This window comes from Adiantum capillus-veneris, chromosome 29, assembly GCF_014529385.1.
Source record: "Adiantum capillus-veneris isolate H3 chromosome 29, ASM1452938v2, whole genome shotgun sequence".
Taxonomy (NCBI): domain Eukaryota; kingdom Viridiplantae; phylum Streptophyta; class Polypodiopsida; order Polypodiales; family Pteridaceae; genus Adiantum; species Adiantum capillus-veneris.
The window spans coordinates 21276117-21294090 of record NC_140959.1 but is presented as its reverse complement, the minus strand read 5'-3'; the positions used below and the strand labels follow the sequence as shown (position 1 = coordinate 21294090).

General features: G+C 48.8%; 1 protein-coding gene across 3 annotated transcripts in view; it reads right to left on the bottom strand.

Annotated features, from left to right (window-relative positions):
- LOC147418873 (pentatricopeptide repeat-containing protein At5g40410, mitochondrial-like) overlaps positions 1-17426 on the bottom strand; it is a 68949-nt gene extending 51523 nt beyond the window's left edge. For all 3 annotated transcript variants that reach the window (XM_086505466.1, XM_086505465.1, XM_086505467.1), the window contains exon 1: positions 17152-17426. The gene's annotated coding sequence lies outside the window, so the exon portion shown is untranslated. The remainder of the gene's footprint in view (positions 1-17151) is intronic.
- Between the last annotated feature and the right edge of the window lie 548 nt (positions 17427-17974).

Below are 17974 nucleotides of genomic sequence, written 5' to 3'. Positions count from 1 at the left end.
TATCGAGGTGTCCCTTATGGTATTATTGCTCTTCACAACTCAAGTGTAAAGTTCTCTTTTTAGTAGTCCAAGTGTTTCATTGCTATTGTTTCAGGTTCTTATTTTTGTTGACATGGTTAAAGTTATAACATCTCAAGTGAATGGCTCAATGTGATCCCAATATTTATTTTGGCTTCAAAGTCATGGGTAGGGCAATTTATTGAGGGGGTAGTTGAGGCCCCCTTGTGAGTATATAATTGTTAGTATATAAGCAACACCCGTCTCCATTGTATATCACTAATTCATTTCCCAGTTGGTTGGTTCAAGAGCACATCTCTCTCTCTCTCTCTCTCTCTCTCTCTCTCTCTCTCTCTCATATATTCTCCCCATTGCTCTTTGCTTCTACATCATCGACTTCGACATGGTATCAAAGCCTCGTGCTTCTTGATCATTGGAAGGGAGCAGCACGTGTTGAGTTAAAGGAGTTGGATAAAGAAAGTGGCATCGCGAAGTTGCTCTTGCTTGCGCTTTAAAACGTTGCAGGCAAAGAGCTAGACAAGGGGCACTTCTTGTACGCTGTCAAGTGAGGCACCTATGTTTTAAAACAATATCCCTACTAGTCCCTGGTTGCTGCGTTTTAATATACAGTGGACAATGCATTGACAACTCGTTAGTGTGCATATTGAAACCTAGGCTCGGTTTAGGCCACGAGGGCAATCTGTAATCAACATTGTTGCTGCGTTTTAATATGTCGTGGACAACGCATTGGCCGCTCGTCAGTGTGTATTTTGAAACGTAGGCGCGGGTTAGGCCATGAGTGCAATCTTCAATCCACATTCTACAATGCACTCAAGAAGGCAACAGAACGCAAACCCCACGACAACATTTTGAAATGCTAGGGCAGAGAAGGCCAATGGCTGGGAGACCTTGGAGATGTTATGCTGTGCGTTTTGATATGCTTGGTGATAGCATTGAACGGGCAGAGGGATTGCCTCTCGCGACTACGACAACCATGAAGATCCAAGATCAAAAACAACTAACGGCTATCGAAAGTGGATTGACTAGTACCCGGTTAGCGGCCTATGCACGTATGAAGCTCTCAAGGAAGCCTTTTTGTTTGGCTCGGGATCGTGAAGCCAAAGGCAAATGCATGAGCTTGCTAGAGGATAGAAGCAAATGTAAGCTTGACAAGGACGAGAGGGCTAATACTCAGTTTCTTGTCTCGACACAGTTGGTGTTCTCAAGGGAGATTAAGACGCTTTGTTTGGCTCGGGAGTTTGAATCCAAAGGCAAAAGCAGGAACTGACAAGAGGACAAAGGCAAAGGCAAGCTTGACAGAGATAGATGATAAAGATTTGGTAGAGGAGATCGGCATGGCACACATGGTAGCAGCCACGACACTAGATTTCTAGTCAGGTGGTCATTGCCGCAAGTAGCTTTAGCGAGGGCGAGGCTTATGAGCGACAGAGAGAGGTGAATGAAGCTCCATATAATGATTTGGACCCATGTGTTGTTCAAGTTATCAGTGTTTGAACTCGTGGGTCAGAGTTCAAGGTACATGCATCTGGAAAGAAACCAATACATGTAACAAACTTGGACACCCCATCTGTGCTTTGATACCACTGTTACAAACTTGGGCACCCCAAGTCAAGAATCTGGCACGACACTCGAGAGAATCACGTAAAATACTTCAGAACTTTATCACACTCTAATTATTGGAGTCGATACGGCCCAATGTAGTTCCGTGCCCAGAGGTATTGGCCCCAAAATCTGGTGCCCCTTTCGATATTTATTTTAGTATTAATGCTTGAGCAAAGTACAACACCCGCGGGACCTCTGCTCTCAAACTCTGCGTTGAGATGCTCTCCAGAGTGAGGCCCCCAGAGTCTATTTATTCTTACAAGGGATGCCCCAAAAGCAATAAACTCAAAAGCAATTTATCCATGAAGCATTTGATCCCAAAACCTGCCCAAAAAGCAGTCAGTGCAATTAGCAGAAATCAACGCAAATTCCGGGCATGTCTGTACAGCATGCTGCCACGTCATTGGTTCTCTGGCCAGGTAGTACTGCCACGTCATCATTTTGTGACACTACACTACCATCGTGGAAGAAGACAATATGGAGATAGGTATCACAAAGTTATGACGTGGCTACGGACAACAGAAACCCTAATTTCTGCCAAAAACACTAAAATTCGTGCAAACCCTAATTTTTGTCAAAAACCCTAATTTCCGGAAATCGCGGAGGCTTATTAAAAAATAAAATAAAATAAAATATATATTTTTTAATAGAAATATGAGCGACGCAAATTTTGCTTTTTCTCTACCTAATGAGAAAGAGAGAGAGAATGCTTTTGCTTTCAAGTTTTGACTCTCTGTGAGAGAGAGAGAGCAATTGCTTTTGATTTGAAGCTTTTGGGGCTCTGCTTTTGGGCATCCCTTGTAACCTTTAAATTTAGTGGTGAGGGCCTCACTTCTCAGGGCATCTGGACGCAAAGTCTGAGAGTGAACCCCGAGGCACTCTCTTGTACTTTGTTGATTGATTAATACAAAAAGAAATACCGAAAGGGGCGCCAGTCTTTGGGGCCAATATCTCTAGGCACGGAACTCCGCCGGGCCAGTGTAAATCTATTGTGATCTGTGACTTGTTTTGAAGTGGTTATTTGGTGCTGTCGCGGTTGATTCTTGATTTGGAGTGTCCAAGTCTGTTACAGTGGTATCAGAGCATGGCCGATTTCTCTTCTATGGGAAATCCGATCCCCGATTTTTTTTTTCCCGCGGCACCTATGGCTTCAGGCAATGATCAATCGACTCTCTCTGCATCTGGAGATGCGGGCTGGGATCACAACGAAGATTCAAATAGAGAGTATGGCCCGCCTCGGCCTACTCAGGCGGAGCAAAGAGAGATGGAGCGTTGTCAATTGATTGGCGATGCAACAAAGATGATGCTCAATTTTGCCAAGGACCCGAAGAAGACAGGAAAAGCAAAAAGCGAAGCAAGAAACAACGCTTCGGAAAGGGCAAGAAAAAGGCAAGGAAGTCTAAGTCTCGCCCAGTGAGTGACACTTCTACAGAGGACTCGTCTACGGACAATTCAGACTTTGACAACGGAAACTTTTATGCGAACAAGAAGATTTTTTACAAAGCTACCGAGTATGACTTTCTCGAAAATAAAAGCAAGAAAGTCCGAGAGTTTAAGGAAGGTGGCCACTCGATCAAGTTTGATACTTTTTTAGGATACTCAGATGCTTCGAAGGCTTTGTCTTTTATACAGCAGTTTGACATCGCTTTCGCGGGAGGACGCTATTCAGAGCACTCCAAGATTCGGAGAGCTGCCTCTTACTTTAAGAGGAATGCTCGTACTTGGTGGTCCACGCTTCTTTTAAACAAGACTGCGTCAGTTAAATGGCTGAAATTTAAGAAGCTTTTTATTTCTTCTGGGTTGACGCAAGAATATGAACAAGATATACGAGCTGCTTGGAACCATCTTCGGATGACCAAGAAAGATACTTATTGTGAAATATTATGGAGCTCTTTTCTACCCGCCTCTTCATTCAAGACGATCTAGTTCAGAGAACAAATTGAGCGGTTTACCTTGGGTCTACCTATGGAGATCTAAGATCACTGCTTGGAACATAAGTCAGCTTCTATTCAGGAGTTGATGAGTCATGCGAAGCGGGGCTTTGCGATTCACTCTGGCAGTCTGACCTACCCCACAGATGAGGCCATGACACAACAAGCCGAACAGACTTCTGGGAATGAAAGTAGAAAGAGAAAAGAGCAACCAAGAGAAAAAGGATGCACGCCCAAGCTTACTCCTGAGGGGAGAGCTCGCTTCATCACAGAGGGGAAGTGCTTTGGATGCGGGGAAACTGGACTTATCTCCGCGAAGTGCCCTAAAAAGGCACAGAAAGAACACAATGATAAGAACGACAACAGGCCTGAGAGTTCAAGAGCAGTTGAGGAGCGTGGCAGAAAAGGCAGATAGAAAAGCAGAACTGGTACCACATGGCGTGGGACTTGCACCGAATCAAATGAATGAAAGTACAAACTTTGCCGCTTTTTGGGGCAAAGTGAAGGATCAGGAAGCTCTTTTGAAGGAGCCAAGGCCAACTTCTTTTCACTTGGAATTGGCGGCTCGATTTGGAATTACGCCCGACAGACTGACGCCACAGGCGGAGGTAGTTCGACTGGCACTTGGATGGGATGTTGCCATTACACCGAGCATTGGCAAACTTTGTTTGCAATGACAGGGGTGTTTAGGGCACGCGAGTGACGTTCTACTCAGGATCCCTTGGTACCACAAGAACTACGCCATGGTTGACTACCGGGCTGAGAAAGCGACTTTGATAAATGAAGGGCTTAGAGATTGTACTTGATGAACTTCAATTTCTTACTCATTCTTTTGGGAGAGAACTGAACGATGGATAAAGGTTGAATATGTTTTGACCTGATCAAAAGAACGCCAGGATTTTTCTCCACACTCATGCCGATTGCTTTTCAGAGGGTCTGAAGATCAAACCATTGATCTGATACCTGGAAGCACGCCACCGAATCGGCCACCTTACCGTGTGAGCCGAGTACAGAATGAAGAGATTATGAACCCGGTGAAAGACCTCTTGGAAAAGGGTCTTGTCCAGCCTAGTACTTCACCGTATTGCTCTCCAGTGTTGTTGGTTTTGAAGAAAGACGGATCTTGGAGTGTGCATCAATTATAGCACTCTCAACGAAATCACCTTCAAGAACAGATTTCTGATTCCTAGCATCAATGATATACTCAACAGGTTACAGGGATCCTCGTGCTTTAGCACGATTGACTTGAAGAGTGGATATCATCAAATCAGGATAGCGCTAGGAAATGTCTACAAGACAGCTTTTCGGACGACTTTTGGGTTATTTGAGTTTTTGGTGATGCCTTTTGGCTTAACCAATGCTCCTGCGACATTTAACCGGATGATGGATAGGATTTTTCGAGAGTACAAGCTATTTGTTGGCACTTTCTTTGACAACATCATTGTTTAAAGAATCAGGCAGAACACAGAGATCATCTGCTTCAAGTCTTTAAGGCATTACGAGATTACACGTTTTTTTTTTTCTTCCAAGAAAGAGATCCTTCTATTAGTTAATGAAAACTGCCCATAGGGCTAGCACCACCTCTGCAAGAGAGGGCTACAACAAGCATGATGGGGAGACTCTCCCAATGAAAAAACTGCATATATACAATGAGGCTAAATCAAGAGATGGGAGGAGGGAAGAGCCACACAGGTGGACAGTAGTGCCCTCTGAGCACCCCCTAGACTATGGTGTAGAAAGGCCCAGGGCGCAAAAGTCGAAGGAAAGCCTCGCGGCGCTCCCGCATGCGGTCGGAGCTGCCCTGTAGTCCCTCAAGCTGTCCTCTGAGAGTATAGATCAGCTCTAGCCAAAAGTCACCAACAGTCTCTGCTGGTGGAACAGGGCGAGCCTCAAAGATGCGGAAACAGCGGGCCCGCGAGATGAACCAAAGTGTCAGGCCACTGATGAGCTCCCAACACTCCTCTCTCTCACTGCACCACTCCTGTGGAGTAAGCTCCATAGCAGGCTGGAGTGTAGGCTGCCCCCCAAGTGTACTGTCGAGCCGTGGAGAGAGCAGGCATGAGCCGAAGAACTCATAGCCACACCTGCTGGGCCGAGGGACAATCCCAAAGACAGTGACGCTGACTCTCCACCAAATGGTCACAAGCTGCACATGTGGCCGAGAGACCACTATGCACTAGCCAGCTCCCTACTGCTGTGGCTCTCTGTGCGACCAGCCACTGAAACAAGGTGACTCACCTCGGCTGTCTGGAGTCCCACAACCTCTCCCAAAAGTCTGCCAAGAACTCAACTGTGAGACCCTCCTCCTGCCAATGACGTGCTGCAGCGGGGAGGGCCTCTCTGTGTGTTGCTAGTATATGACGTCCCAATCGAACAGTGTACTGAAAGAACGGGACTCCTGGGTGGTCTGCAGAAGAGAAGGGGTCCCTCCATAGCCACTCACCAGGATCCCACTGTACTCGTGCCAACGGACAACACTCCCAAGCCCATAGCCTCTAGTGTCCTGTCTCAAGAACTGCTGGGTCAGGGTCTATGACGCAGGTCCGCCCACTGATACCCACTACTTGGATCTTCTGAAAACAGCACTCTGCTACCTGCGGGGCCTCTACTGCAACTCGCTGTAGTCCTCCCCCACCCTGAAGCTCGAAGAACAGGGCTCAGACAAACTCTGAGCAGGCCCTGACTGAAATGAGGACCTCCAGTCGTGTGAAGGCTCCCATCCACCGGGGTGCTACTGGCTCGAGAGGCGTGAGCCACTCAGCTGGAACTTACTCTGAGATGTCCTGACACATGCTCTGCACCCCTCTCATGCCCTGTAGCTGGAAACCCTGCACCTCCTCTGACAAACCTATGAACTCTAGCCAGTCACCTAGAGAGCGCGCTGGACCTGCTGCCATACGACCCCAAGAAACATGAGGCTGACTACCAACCAAGTGGCCTCTCTAAGTGCTAACCATGAGGTTCCAGACGAGGGGTTGCCGTAGGCGCTCCTCCGTGCACGTTGGCTGTCTCTGCTCTAGGCCACGCCGTAGGAGCTCCCAAGATCGAAGCAAACTCACAGCGAAGCGGTCCTCCAGTCTCCTGCTCAAACCAACTCGGCGCATCTTTGTAAAGATCCATCTGGTCGAAGGTTGCCAAGGGCCTCCTGACTGAGGCACCCTGGCACGAAGCCTCTACAGCAAGAACTCCTTCCAGGGCTCCTCTCCTGGAAGAAGTCCTCTTGCTACGAACTTCCCAAGAAGGGCTCTGCTCTGCTGTGCTGGATCGATGATCCCAAGCCCTCCCTGAGAACAAGGAAGTGTGATGACCGACCAAGCAACCTTGGCTCGGGCAATCTGAGTGTCACGTCCTGACCAAAGGAAGTTCCTGATCAGCCTCTCTACCTGGCTGATACAAGAACTCGAAAAGATCCAGCAAGAAGTGATGTACCACATAGTCGCCAACAACACCTGGTTGGCAACTACTACTCTACCAGCCAACGAAAGTCGTGCTGAGCTCCAATGTAGCAGCTTTCTCCTCATGGACAGGAGAAGAGGAGCAATCTGCTGCTCGGGGGATAAGTCCAAACCAACCTTACAACCCAAGTACCGAACTGCAGTCCTTGGGGGAATCCACCTGAAACCCTCTCATTGCATCCAATCTGGCACAGGAGCACTGCCAACCGAGAAAGCCACTGTATTTCTCCAGTTGATCAGTGCGCCCGATGCACAACAGAAGGTCTCCAAAGCCTGCTCACATCTGTGCAGATTGGCCTCCTGGACCTCTAAGTACAAGGCTGAGTCATCGGCAAACTCAGCGTCCAGTAGCTCATCTTCCCGAATAGGGAGTGCTAAGCCCTCAGACCAACCTGCTGTGACACCAAAAATCTGCTCATCGCCTCCGCATAGAACAGAAAGAGAAAGGGGGCAAGAGGACAACCCTGTCTGACCGAGTGTCTGAGCATGAAGCGCTCACCTCTACCTCCTGCCAAAAGCACCTGACTGTGAGCCTGTCTGTACAAAGCTGACACCCCTCTGATCCAAGCATCTGAGAAGCCCATCCTGCGTAGAGAGCCCACTAGAAAGTCCCAGTCAACTCTGTCGTATGCCTTCTCAAAATCGAGAGGAAGAATCACAAGGTCCTCCCCACGGAGCCGTGCCAGGGCAGAAGCCTCCCAAAAAGTGAAGATGTTGTCAAGGATACTGCGTTCCTTGACAAAACCTGTCTGAGTCCCATGTATAAGGCTCTCCAAAAGTGGCTGAATCCTCAAACTCAGAGCCTTGGCAAGAATTTTGTAGGCTGAGTTGAGGATGGTGATGGGGCGCCACTGTCGAATCTCATCCAAGGAGCCACCCTCCTTTGGAATGAGGTAAATCAGGCCCTCACTCATGCTATCAGGCATCACTCCTGTGTGCAAAATGTACTGAAAGGCACTACACAGATCTGGGCCAAGCAGGTCCCAGTACTCCAAGAAAAAGCTTGGAGTCAGCCCATCCTCACCTGGACAGCTACCACGAGGGAGGGCCCTAAGAGCCGTGTGCATCTCCTCAAGCTGAAGTGGCATCTCTAGGCTCTGGTGCATCTCCTCAGTCACAAGACAAGGCATCTGTGCCCAAACCTGCCCCTTGCATGCATCCTGCCGCTCTGACTGGGGCTCAGCCGACAGTAACTCACGGTAAAGTCAGTAGCAACTGCACGCATCTCCTCGGGCTCACAAACAACTGGCCCATCGGGTCTCCTCAACTGATTGACCTTGGCATGCGAGTGCTGAGGTCCCACTGTCTCAAAAAAAGCACCTGTCACTCTGTCACCCACCTGAGTCCACTGAGATGCCTGTCGGTGAAAAGGCAAACTCATGACGCCTCTCCTCTGTGCTAGCAAGCTCCTATCAAGCCTGCTGTAACTGCTCCTCCAACCATGGACTGTCTGGATGCTGCTCCTGCATCCTCTGTAATGAAGCAATGCCTCGTCTGAGACGCTGCTCCTCCTCTCTCGTTGCAACCCGGCGAGCCAGAGACTCTTGGAGAAAAAAGTGGCTAAGCTGAGCTAGGCCTAAGGCCACTCTGTCTGCAGGTAGAACCTGGCTGTCCATGCCCTCTGTCCAGAGAGCCTCTACCCTCTCTCTGAGTGCTGAGTCCAACAAGACCCGCTCTGGGATGCGAAGCATCGTGCTCCCACTCCTCTGCCTGTCTGCCACTGTGAGGATCACTGGTACATGGTCCAAGAAGGATGTCCCTGCCAGGATGCCCACTGATCCTCCCAAGTCACTGAAGTGGTCACTAGTGTAGAAGCGATCTATCCTCGATAGATTCACTCCTCCCACTCTGCGGTCCGATCTAGAGAAGGCAAGACTAGCTGGAGGCCTCACAAAGCCAGAGTGCTGCCATGTATCCGAGACCCTCAAAGTCATACACAACCTCTCCCAAGCTGCTAACTCGACTCCATGCACAGTAGCATGGCTGCCTCCTATCCTGTCAGAAGGGTCCTCCAACATGTTGAAGTCCCCTCCTACACACCAATGGTCAGCCTGCGGCAAAGACTCAACAATCTGTGACCAAAACTCTGCACGAGCACTTGCCACATTGGGCGCATAGATGTTCAGGAAGCCCACAATGCCACCCCGAACCTGCATAGTAATCCACTGAGCCCTGCCTGGCACAATAATCCCTCTGCCCACAATGGCCTGCTGCAATGAATCCGCAACAGTCATACATACCCCACCCTGGATGCCTCCAGGTCCAAAAGCAGCTGACCAAAAGGTATGATATCGTCCATGCAAAATCTGACCACATCACCGAATGCGGCTCTCACACAAATGTTGCTCCTGAAGCATAAGGAGATCAATCTCTCCTCCCACAAAGCAACGTTGAAGCTCCTAACGCAATCGGCCCTGCTGTCGTTGAAACTGGGGCCCACCTAGTCCCTGCACGTTCCACGAGACGATCCTCATGTGGAGCGAGAGAGAACAGATGCTGCCGCAGCAACAAGACGGGCTATCTTCGAGGATGGCTTGGATGGGGAGTAATCCGCATCCGAGCGTCCTCTAGATAGGCGAGACTGCAGTGTGCCTAGCCCAAGCCCAAGCTGAGCGAGCCGTGCGTAAAGCAACCTCCTCTGTCCAGGAGTTCTCATGAATGTATACATAGCAAGGCAAACACTGCGTATCAGCAAAGAAGTACACCACAATGTGCCTACATCCTGCTGAGTCTGGGGGTGTCACCGCAAACTTGGCCAGTGGCCACAAAGTCTGTAGCAAATCTGTAACTCCAAGTTCTCCCATGTGATGAGAGAACTCGAGAACCTGTGTATGTAACCATCCCACAACTGAGTCGAGGGACCACTCTGTCTCGACCCTACCACAGAGGGGGAAGGAGAAACCAACTGCTGAGTCCAAGGCCTCTGTCCCCCTAGCGGCGAGGAACAAAGCATGGACCCTGAAGCAGGCTGCCTCGTGCTCTGCTGCGGAATCGCCGAGAAAGCGAGTGAACCCGTAGTCGAAGAAGTCCCAACGGCGTCGGAGGTCAATGCTCGTCAAAACACGAGGGATAGCTGCAAGGGAAGATGTCTGAATCTGCAGAGGGGGTCGCAAGAAGGGCTGACCCTCTCTCTCTAGGCGACTCGTGGCAAAGGCGCTGCCAAGAGATCTCCTAGCCGTCGGCGAGGGACCAGTCTCTTGAGTCGACTGTGAAACTGGAGCAGGAGGGGGGGGGAGAAGGAACTGGGGGGAGCGGGGGAGAAGACGAGCGGGGTGGGGCGACAGAGGTAGAGGGGCGAGGTGGAGAGGCGACGGGAGCAGAGGGCGGGGGGGAGGATGAAGAGGAGGAGGGGAACTCTGAAGGGGGAGCGGCTGTCGAGGGTGAAGCGGAGGTGGGGGCTGGCGTAGGGGACTCCTCCTGCTCAAGAGGACCAAAGCGGTTCCCCGTGGGAACCCACTGCTGTTGAGTAGGCACCTGAGGGCCACTCTGAGTACCAGGCTGTCGCTGTGGCCCCTAGTGTCGACGGCCACGGGCCTGCTGCCACCCCTCCTCCCCTGGAGCCCCAGGCTCGGGAGGTGGCTCTGAATCTGTGCGCTGTGCCGCTGACTGAGGCTGCGGCCTAGCCTTGGCAGGCTGGGGTTGAGGCTGAGGTGCAGGTTGTGGCCTCCTCCGTGGACAGGCCTTCGCAAGGTGGCCCATCTGTCGGCAAATGAAGCACTGGTTCCGGAGGCCTGAGTACTCCACACTCTGTCTAAACCAACCCCCACTCACCCGAGGCAGAAGGATGACCTTCGGGAGCGTGTGGGTATCTCTGACCAAAACTCGAACTGAGGGGATGCCAGCCGCCTTGGCAGCTACTGATGCTGCCGTACGAGGTGTCTCCAGGACAGTCCCGATGGCGGAGCCAATCCTGGAAAGAAGTGGTAGGTACTCCCTCCGTAAACCCGGAAAGCAGACTGAGATGGGGATGTCTGCCTCCTCTACTAGAACATCCGAAGTCGGGTCAAAACCATGTCGCCACTGTCGAAAGTGGGCGCGTGATACTCGGATGGCCAGTGGACTCATAGCTATGACCTTGGAAGCCATCTCGGAGGTCTCGAACTCGATCTGATAGTACCCCCGTCCGAGAATCTGGACATCCAAGGTCTTGCCCACCTCTGCGAGAAGGCGGGCCTGGAGAAGGTCTCACAGCTCTCCTCTGCTAGGTCGGGTGCCGAGAATCTTGCAGATGACCGAGGTCGCCTGCAATCGCTCTACCTCTGCGGCAAGGCTCGCTTGCTCTGTAGGCGAGAGAGCAAGTCGAATGGTGGGCTCAACGGGGTCGGGCGAGGGGGCTTCTGGCGAGTCCCTCTGTGGCGAAGCTGGAGCCTCCATCTGTGTCTACTGCTGTGGCATAAGAAAGGGACGACGGGATGGCGCTGCAATTGGGCGTGTCAACACTGCTCCAAGGAATTGAAGCACTGCCGAAAGTGTTGAACTGCAAGGAGTAACCGAGGGAAGGACCCCAGCGGGCGGACGAACGAACGGGCCGAGGCGGGGGGGGGAGGGCGGGGGGGATTTTTCTTTTTCTTTTTTATGGCGGGCTGTTGCAAGCGCGTATGTAGTGCACAAAAGGTGGGGGTGAGGGCGGGCGGCGGCAACTGGAGTTGAGGGTGGGGGCGGCAGCAGGGGCTGAAGGCGGGCGGACAAGGGCAACGCGAGGGGGGGTAGCGGGGGTTGAGGGCAGGCGGGAGCAGCCAGCAGCGACGGGTAGCGCTATGGGGGGGGGGGGGGGGGGGTAGCGATGAGGAGCGAAGAGGCACAGCAGAAGCGAGCGTGCAGTTTTTTACGAGATTACACGTTAGTGATTAATGCAAAGAAAAGTGAATTTTTCCTACCAGAGATACACTTTTTGGGACACATTGTGTCAGCAGCAGGAGTGCAAATGGACCCGGCCAAGATAGAGACTATCGGTGATTGGCCCGATTTGAGGAATGTCCATGAAGTTAGAAGCTTCTTGGGACTGTGTTCGTACTACAGGCGATTCATACGGAAGTTTGCAGAGGTTGCTTCCCCTTTGCATACCTTGACACAGAAAGGAGTACCTTTTCCGTGGGGACCCACAGAGGTGACTGCCTTTCGGACATTGAAAGAGAAATTGACTACGGGACCTATTTTGACTTTGCCGGACTTGCAGAAGTCATTTGTGATGCTTGTGGTCGTAGTCTGGGTACGGTCTTGATGCAAGAAGGCCATGTCATAGCTTACGAGAGCCGTTTGTTCTCTAGGCCGGAGATGACAGCACAGATTTATCAGAAAGAGCTTTTGGCGGTTATCCATGCTCTTACTCAGTAGCGGCATTACCTACTCGGAGCGGATTTTACTGTCTTTACAAACCATCAGAGTTTGCGCTACTTCTTGTCACAGAAGCAGCTTTCGGAAAAGCAGATGCGGTGGGTGAACATCTTGTCACAGTTCCACTTCCAGATTGTCCATGTGCAGGGACAGAAGAATGTGGTGGCAGATGCTTTGTCTCGGAAACCGTTGGTTCTGGCTATTTCCGCGATACATCATAGGAGCTTCGAGGATATGGTCGATCAGTATGCCACAGATACAGATTTTGCAGATATTTTCACACGGATACGGGATGGGGAGACAGTAGCTGGATACTCCCTTCGGGAAGGCTACTCGATGAAAAAGACTATGTTGTGCGTTACACAGCCGTTGAGGGAAAAGGTTATGACTGAATGCCACTGTCCACCTTTTACGGGTCAGCGCGGCATTGCTACCACCATGAAAGGGGTAGAGAGATACTTCTTTTGGCCGTGACTCAAAAAGGACGTGGAAGAGTTGTGCGCAGTATGGCAGAAGGTCAAGTTTGACAGGCATAAGGCACAAGGATTGTTACACCCTTTACCCATACCCACCCGCCCCTGGGAAAGTATTGAAATGGATTTCATTTTTGATCTCCCGATTACACAGAATGATCACGATGATTTTCCGATTACATGGCACGTCTGAGACGATTGTCTCCGACAGAGACCCCAGATTTATGAGTTTGTTTTGAAAGGCAATTTGGGAGAACATTGGCATGCGGTTGCAGTTCTCGTCATCGTTCCACTTGCAGAGACTGACGGGCAATTTGAGATTGCCAATTCAGTGATTTTAGATTTATTGAAGTCTTGTATCTCGGATTAGAAGACTCAATGGGAAAAGAACTTACCTTTGGTGGAATTTGCCTACAATAACATGATACACTCTTCGACGGGGAAGACGCCATGTGAGATTGTTGAAAGTGCTATGAAGGTTCCATCCTTCCTGAGCACGAAAGATTAGATATTGGAAGCGGATGAATATTCGCGAGATTTGGATACGGCTTTTGCCAAGGTTCGCGAGACTTTGCAAGAGTCTCAAGAACGACAGAAAAAGGCAGCGGATCGTCATCGTCGCGTCTTGAAACTGAAGGAGGATGATTGGGTGCTCTTACGTTTTGAGAAGGCACGCCTACGAAAGAAAAAGGGAAAGGAGAGGCTTTTTCCAAAGCTTAGTATGCGATACTACGGACCTTTCTAGATCACTGACAAGATAAATGATGTCTCCTTCCGATTGAAACTGCCAGATACTTGGAGGATTCACAATGCATTGCATGTGAATTTCTTGAAACCTATTAAGGGTGATGTGCTTGATGATGGGGAGCCTGATGAGCAACCCGAAGTGTAAGAAAACGAGGAGATCTTTGTTCCTGAACAGATTTTGGCACATAACGATACGAAGAAAGGTAAAGTCCGAAGGCGGTTCTTGGTTAAGTTCAAGAACTTTCCTGCATTTGATGCCAAGTGGATGGAGGAGGAGGACCTAGCAGATACTCCTCGGATTGTGAAACTTTACCTCGATGTTTTGGTTTAGCATAGTCTACTCCAAACGGAACCCAGAAATTCAGCTTGGCCGAAGATCTCGTGTAGTGGGATGCACAAGAGGGGAGTTACTCCGCTCCTTTGTCAACAGATGCCTTGATTTTGATACTAAAGTCACTCATGTCTCTTTGAGCTTCAAAGATACTATCTACCCCTTCATTGAAGACCCGATTTCCAATCACTAGGGCTTCAGGGTATTTTCTGCTAGGGTCTCCCTGAGGTGCTTTGGCCCAAATGTGGGCGCACATGAGGCCCTAGAACTGCTAGTTCTATTCTGATGTGCACACAACTAATTAGATAATTATTTTCTCATAAATAAATTAATTATTAACAAAGTCTGACATTGTTACAATCATCATTAGGATCCTTGGTGTTTCTCTTCTTATCTCCCCATTGCATATCTCATGCCTAATTAGTATTCAATTGGCTTGCATGAGCATGTTCTTGAGTTTAAGACTCTCGGGACACTACTCACTGGCTAATTGGAAGCCTAATTAGCATTAGAGCATTTGCATTTTAGGTTGCATCATATTGAAGCCCCTCCATTGAAGACCGCGGAATCAACAAAGCTATATCAAGATATTTCACAAACTCCCAAGCTTTCCAGTGCACCCCTTTGTGCTCTAATCAAGTGCCACATGAGGGATTAATGCCCTGATTAATTTCATGGTTTTGGAGTACAAATTGTATGTTGATTTTCTCTCTGATTTGTAGATTTGAAGGACACCCTTTGTAGCTCTGTGTGTATCAAATCGCTTGAAGGAATAAAGGAATTCCTTTGAAGGAGGTGACAGCTCGTGGGAACCTCCTAAATATAGGAGTCAAAGGCTTCACACCAAAGGAGGTCACTCACGTGCTGACTGGCCGCCTGACGGACATGAAAAAGGCGCCAAAGCGGAATTTATAAGGTCTTTCGGGTCCAAACGATTGACAGTCGGCCCTCCCGCCACATCCGGTGGTTTTTCAACACTTTGATTGACCGACCGCCTGCACTCCGACTTAGTTGTCCACTCCCATTCGATTGTTGGCGGACCTCACACCCGCAATCAACCAAATTTTGAAAGTCTTTCGGGTCCGCCCTAATAGGGCCTCCCGTCCCACGACCTCTGCCTGCATTGCACATGCCATAAACTCTTAAGTCTCGATTCAAATCGAGCTGCAGCAAGCCACACAAGGGGGCCTTCCCACTCTGCAATCCCACCAGAGAGAAAGACCTTCAAACTCCAAAATTAGAAGCCCTCTTCTCGACATTCAAAGGCATCAACAAATTCGAGCATTAAAGCAACAATCAAGTTCTTTTCAAGCCTCTCAAGGCAACATCAAAGATGGAAAAGGAAACACTAGTTCTTCGCATAAGTTTTTCTTTTATAAGATCTTTTAGCATATTGTTGCATGTCATTATGACGCATGGAATAAAACTTGTCAGCACAATAAAAGAGGAAAGAAGCACTCGTTCCACGGAAGGATACGAAGCAATTGAAGACGACGAAGAAGGGAAAGACCAAGGAGAGAACAACCTGGTCTACTGCGACAACATATTGTGAAAATTGTAGCCTCTCTAGTTCAAAAGGAGCATTTTTTGTCAATCTTTGTGGATCTGTCATCCTTTATGGATATGTATTGACATCCTGTGTGAATATTGTGTCATCCTTTGTGGATATGTATTGACATCCTGTGTCATTCTTAGTGGATAAAAGAATCTTCAATGTATTGTCCTAGTTCAAACCTCAAGGGGAGGATCGTAAGGTATGGGCTTTGTCCTATAGTCACTAGAGGATGAGTCAAGGAGAGAAAAGGTGAAATTTTCCCACATGTAGTGGTGCAAGGCTGTAGAGCTACTTAAAGCTCATTTCATGAATAGACAAATCCATTCCATGTTTGCATTACATCTCTCTTGTTTATGGTGAGCTTGTGATGGGTGAGTAAACTACTCAAGATCATGTTTATGAGTCAAGTTAATCTATCTTGGAACCTAATTCTCGAGTACCAATCTAGCTTACACACACTCATTTGTGTTCATTATGTTTGTCTTCCATCCACCCTAGCTAGCACGATCTCATTCCCATCAGAGTCCGCTTGTATGCCTGTGTGTGTTTGCAGGTGTGAGGGGTGTGTGTATGGTTGCCTGGCTGCTTGCTCTGCATGTTTTTGTTGATTTCCCCCCTGTCTGGGTTGGCTACAGTTTGATGGAGGCATCGGGGAGTGTGTGGGCGAAGTAGGTCTCAGCCTCGTCTTTGGCTTCTTGTGTTTGCAGGTTGAAAGAGCGTCATAGCCCTGTTAATTGCTGCCAGGGATGACTAGAGACTATCTCTCCTCCGCAATTTAGTGCATAGTGGATAGCAGTGGTGATGCTTTATTTGTTGGAGTGCGCCTTTGGCCGTGGAAGCTCAAGAAATTGATAGTGGAGATTCTCTTGTGGAGTTTTCGGCTTCCACGTCGAAGATCGGAGGCTTGTTTTTGCTTCAACTCTTTGATACAATTTTTCATTATGCCCCTGTGTCTAGTTTATGGTGTATTACCCATCTTTTGTAACTCTCTATTGCAAGATATTTTTCCCCTCTATGGTTTCTTGCTATTGTTATATTTCTGTGGGTATTTCGCTATTGGTTCCGTATATGTCGCCTACGGACAGATGTAATACCTATGCGTTTTGTAACATGCTTACATAATACAATGGGTCAAGCACTCCTTTCTTTTGAGAGAGAGAGAGAGAGAGAGAGAGAGAGAGAGAGAGAAGGAGGAGGAGGAGGAAAAAACGTTCTATTAAGAAACTGAAGTGGCCTATAAGACAAAACACTCACATCCATTCATTACGTTCCACTTTGAGGAACACACGTAAAAGGCATACAAAAGAAAAGAAAAAACTATAATCTGGGCATTCCTCTCGACTCACACGATACATGAGTACAATTTTGCAACTAGATGTTAATCATATATCATCCTTAAATGCATTGTTGGAGGTTACAAGATGTTGAGGTGAGATGCCATTGAACTTCTTCGGAATCGATCCCTGATACGTGATTGTTTCTATGCGTTTGATGAGCTGAGCTATTCAAGAATCCCATATGGATATGGAACTTGTGGAATCCCGCAAAATGCAGAAAGCACATACATGTCTTTCACGACTATAAAACTGATGCTATGTAGTTTCATAGCCAAGTCATGAAGACGTTTATAAAAAAGAAAAATTATCTGATTAAGTGGAGGTGGGCGTAACTAGAAGACCTCAGAGTGATCAAAGAACAAGCTAACCTTGCGAGAGGTTGCAAGGAGTCCACGTTGAATAGGTCGTCCCAGCCGCAGTCGAGAAGGAAACGAAAATCATCGACGTCGAGAAGGTAGCAGAGAGGGCCCTCAGAGTAAGCCCCACTCAGAGGAGTGAGCTGCACGCGCGTACCCATAGACAGCTCTCGCTCTCTTCACCTCAGCTCTGATGTACAAATGTTTTAAGTAAATTCAAACTTAAAATAGCGTGACTCTACAAAAAGAGAGTAAAAGTAGCCGGTGAAACCATGGCCCATATTCAAATCGGGGCTGTCGCTGAATCTCTGCCGTCCATCTCTAAAAATAAATCTCGAGATTAGTGCGAGAAAAACCTAATCTGGGGATGCGGGGCTTAATCTTGGGATGCCTCTCTTCCTCACACCCACAATTGGAACCTGCGCCAGCAAGGTGATAGCCCAATGCCCTAACCATCACGCATGTGTGTACCTTGCATATTTTAGTGTAGATACACCTGGAGTGCCCAATTTTGCCAGATTTTGTTTGATTACGCCAAATTTGGCCAGACTTGAGCCAGATTGCACGCATAGACCCTATTCGTACACGGAGTTTGATTTTGGCCTACATTGGACCAATTGACAAGCTTTAGAGCATGTTCACGTGCATTTTTTTATTTTGGTTCGATTTGATTGCAGATTCCATATTTGACCACCATTGACCCAATTTGTTGTAGAGATTCGTTTGTGGCTTCGACATTAACCAGATTATGCTAGTTAGAGCCCATTCATATGCAAGATCTTGACATGGCTTGATTTTAGTCGTTGGTCACAGGCTTGCACGCTATATGAGCCCG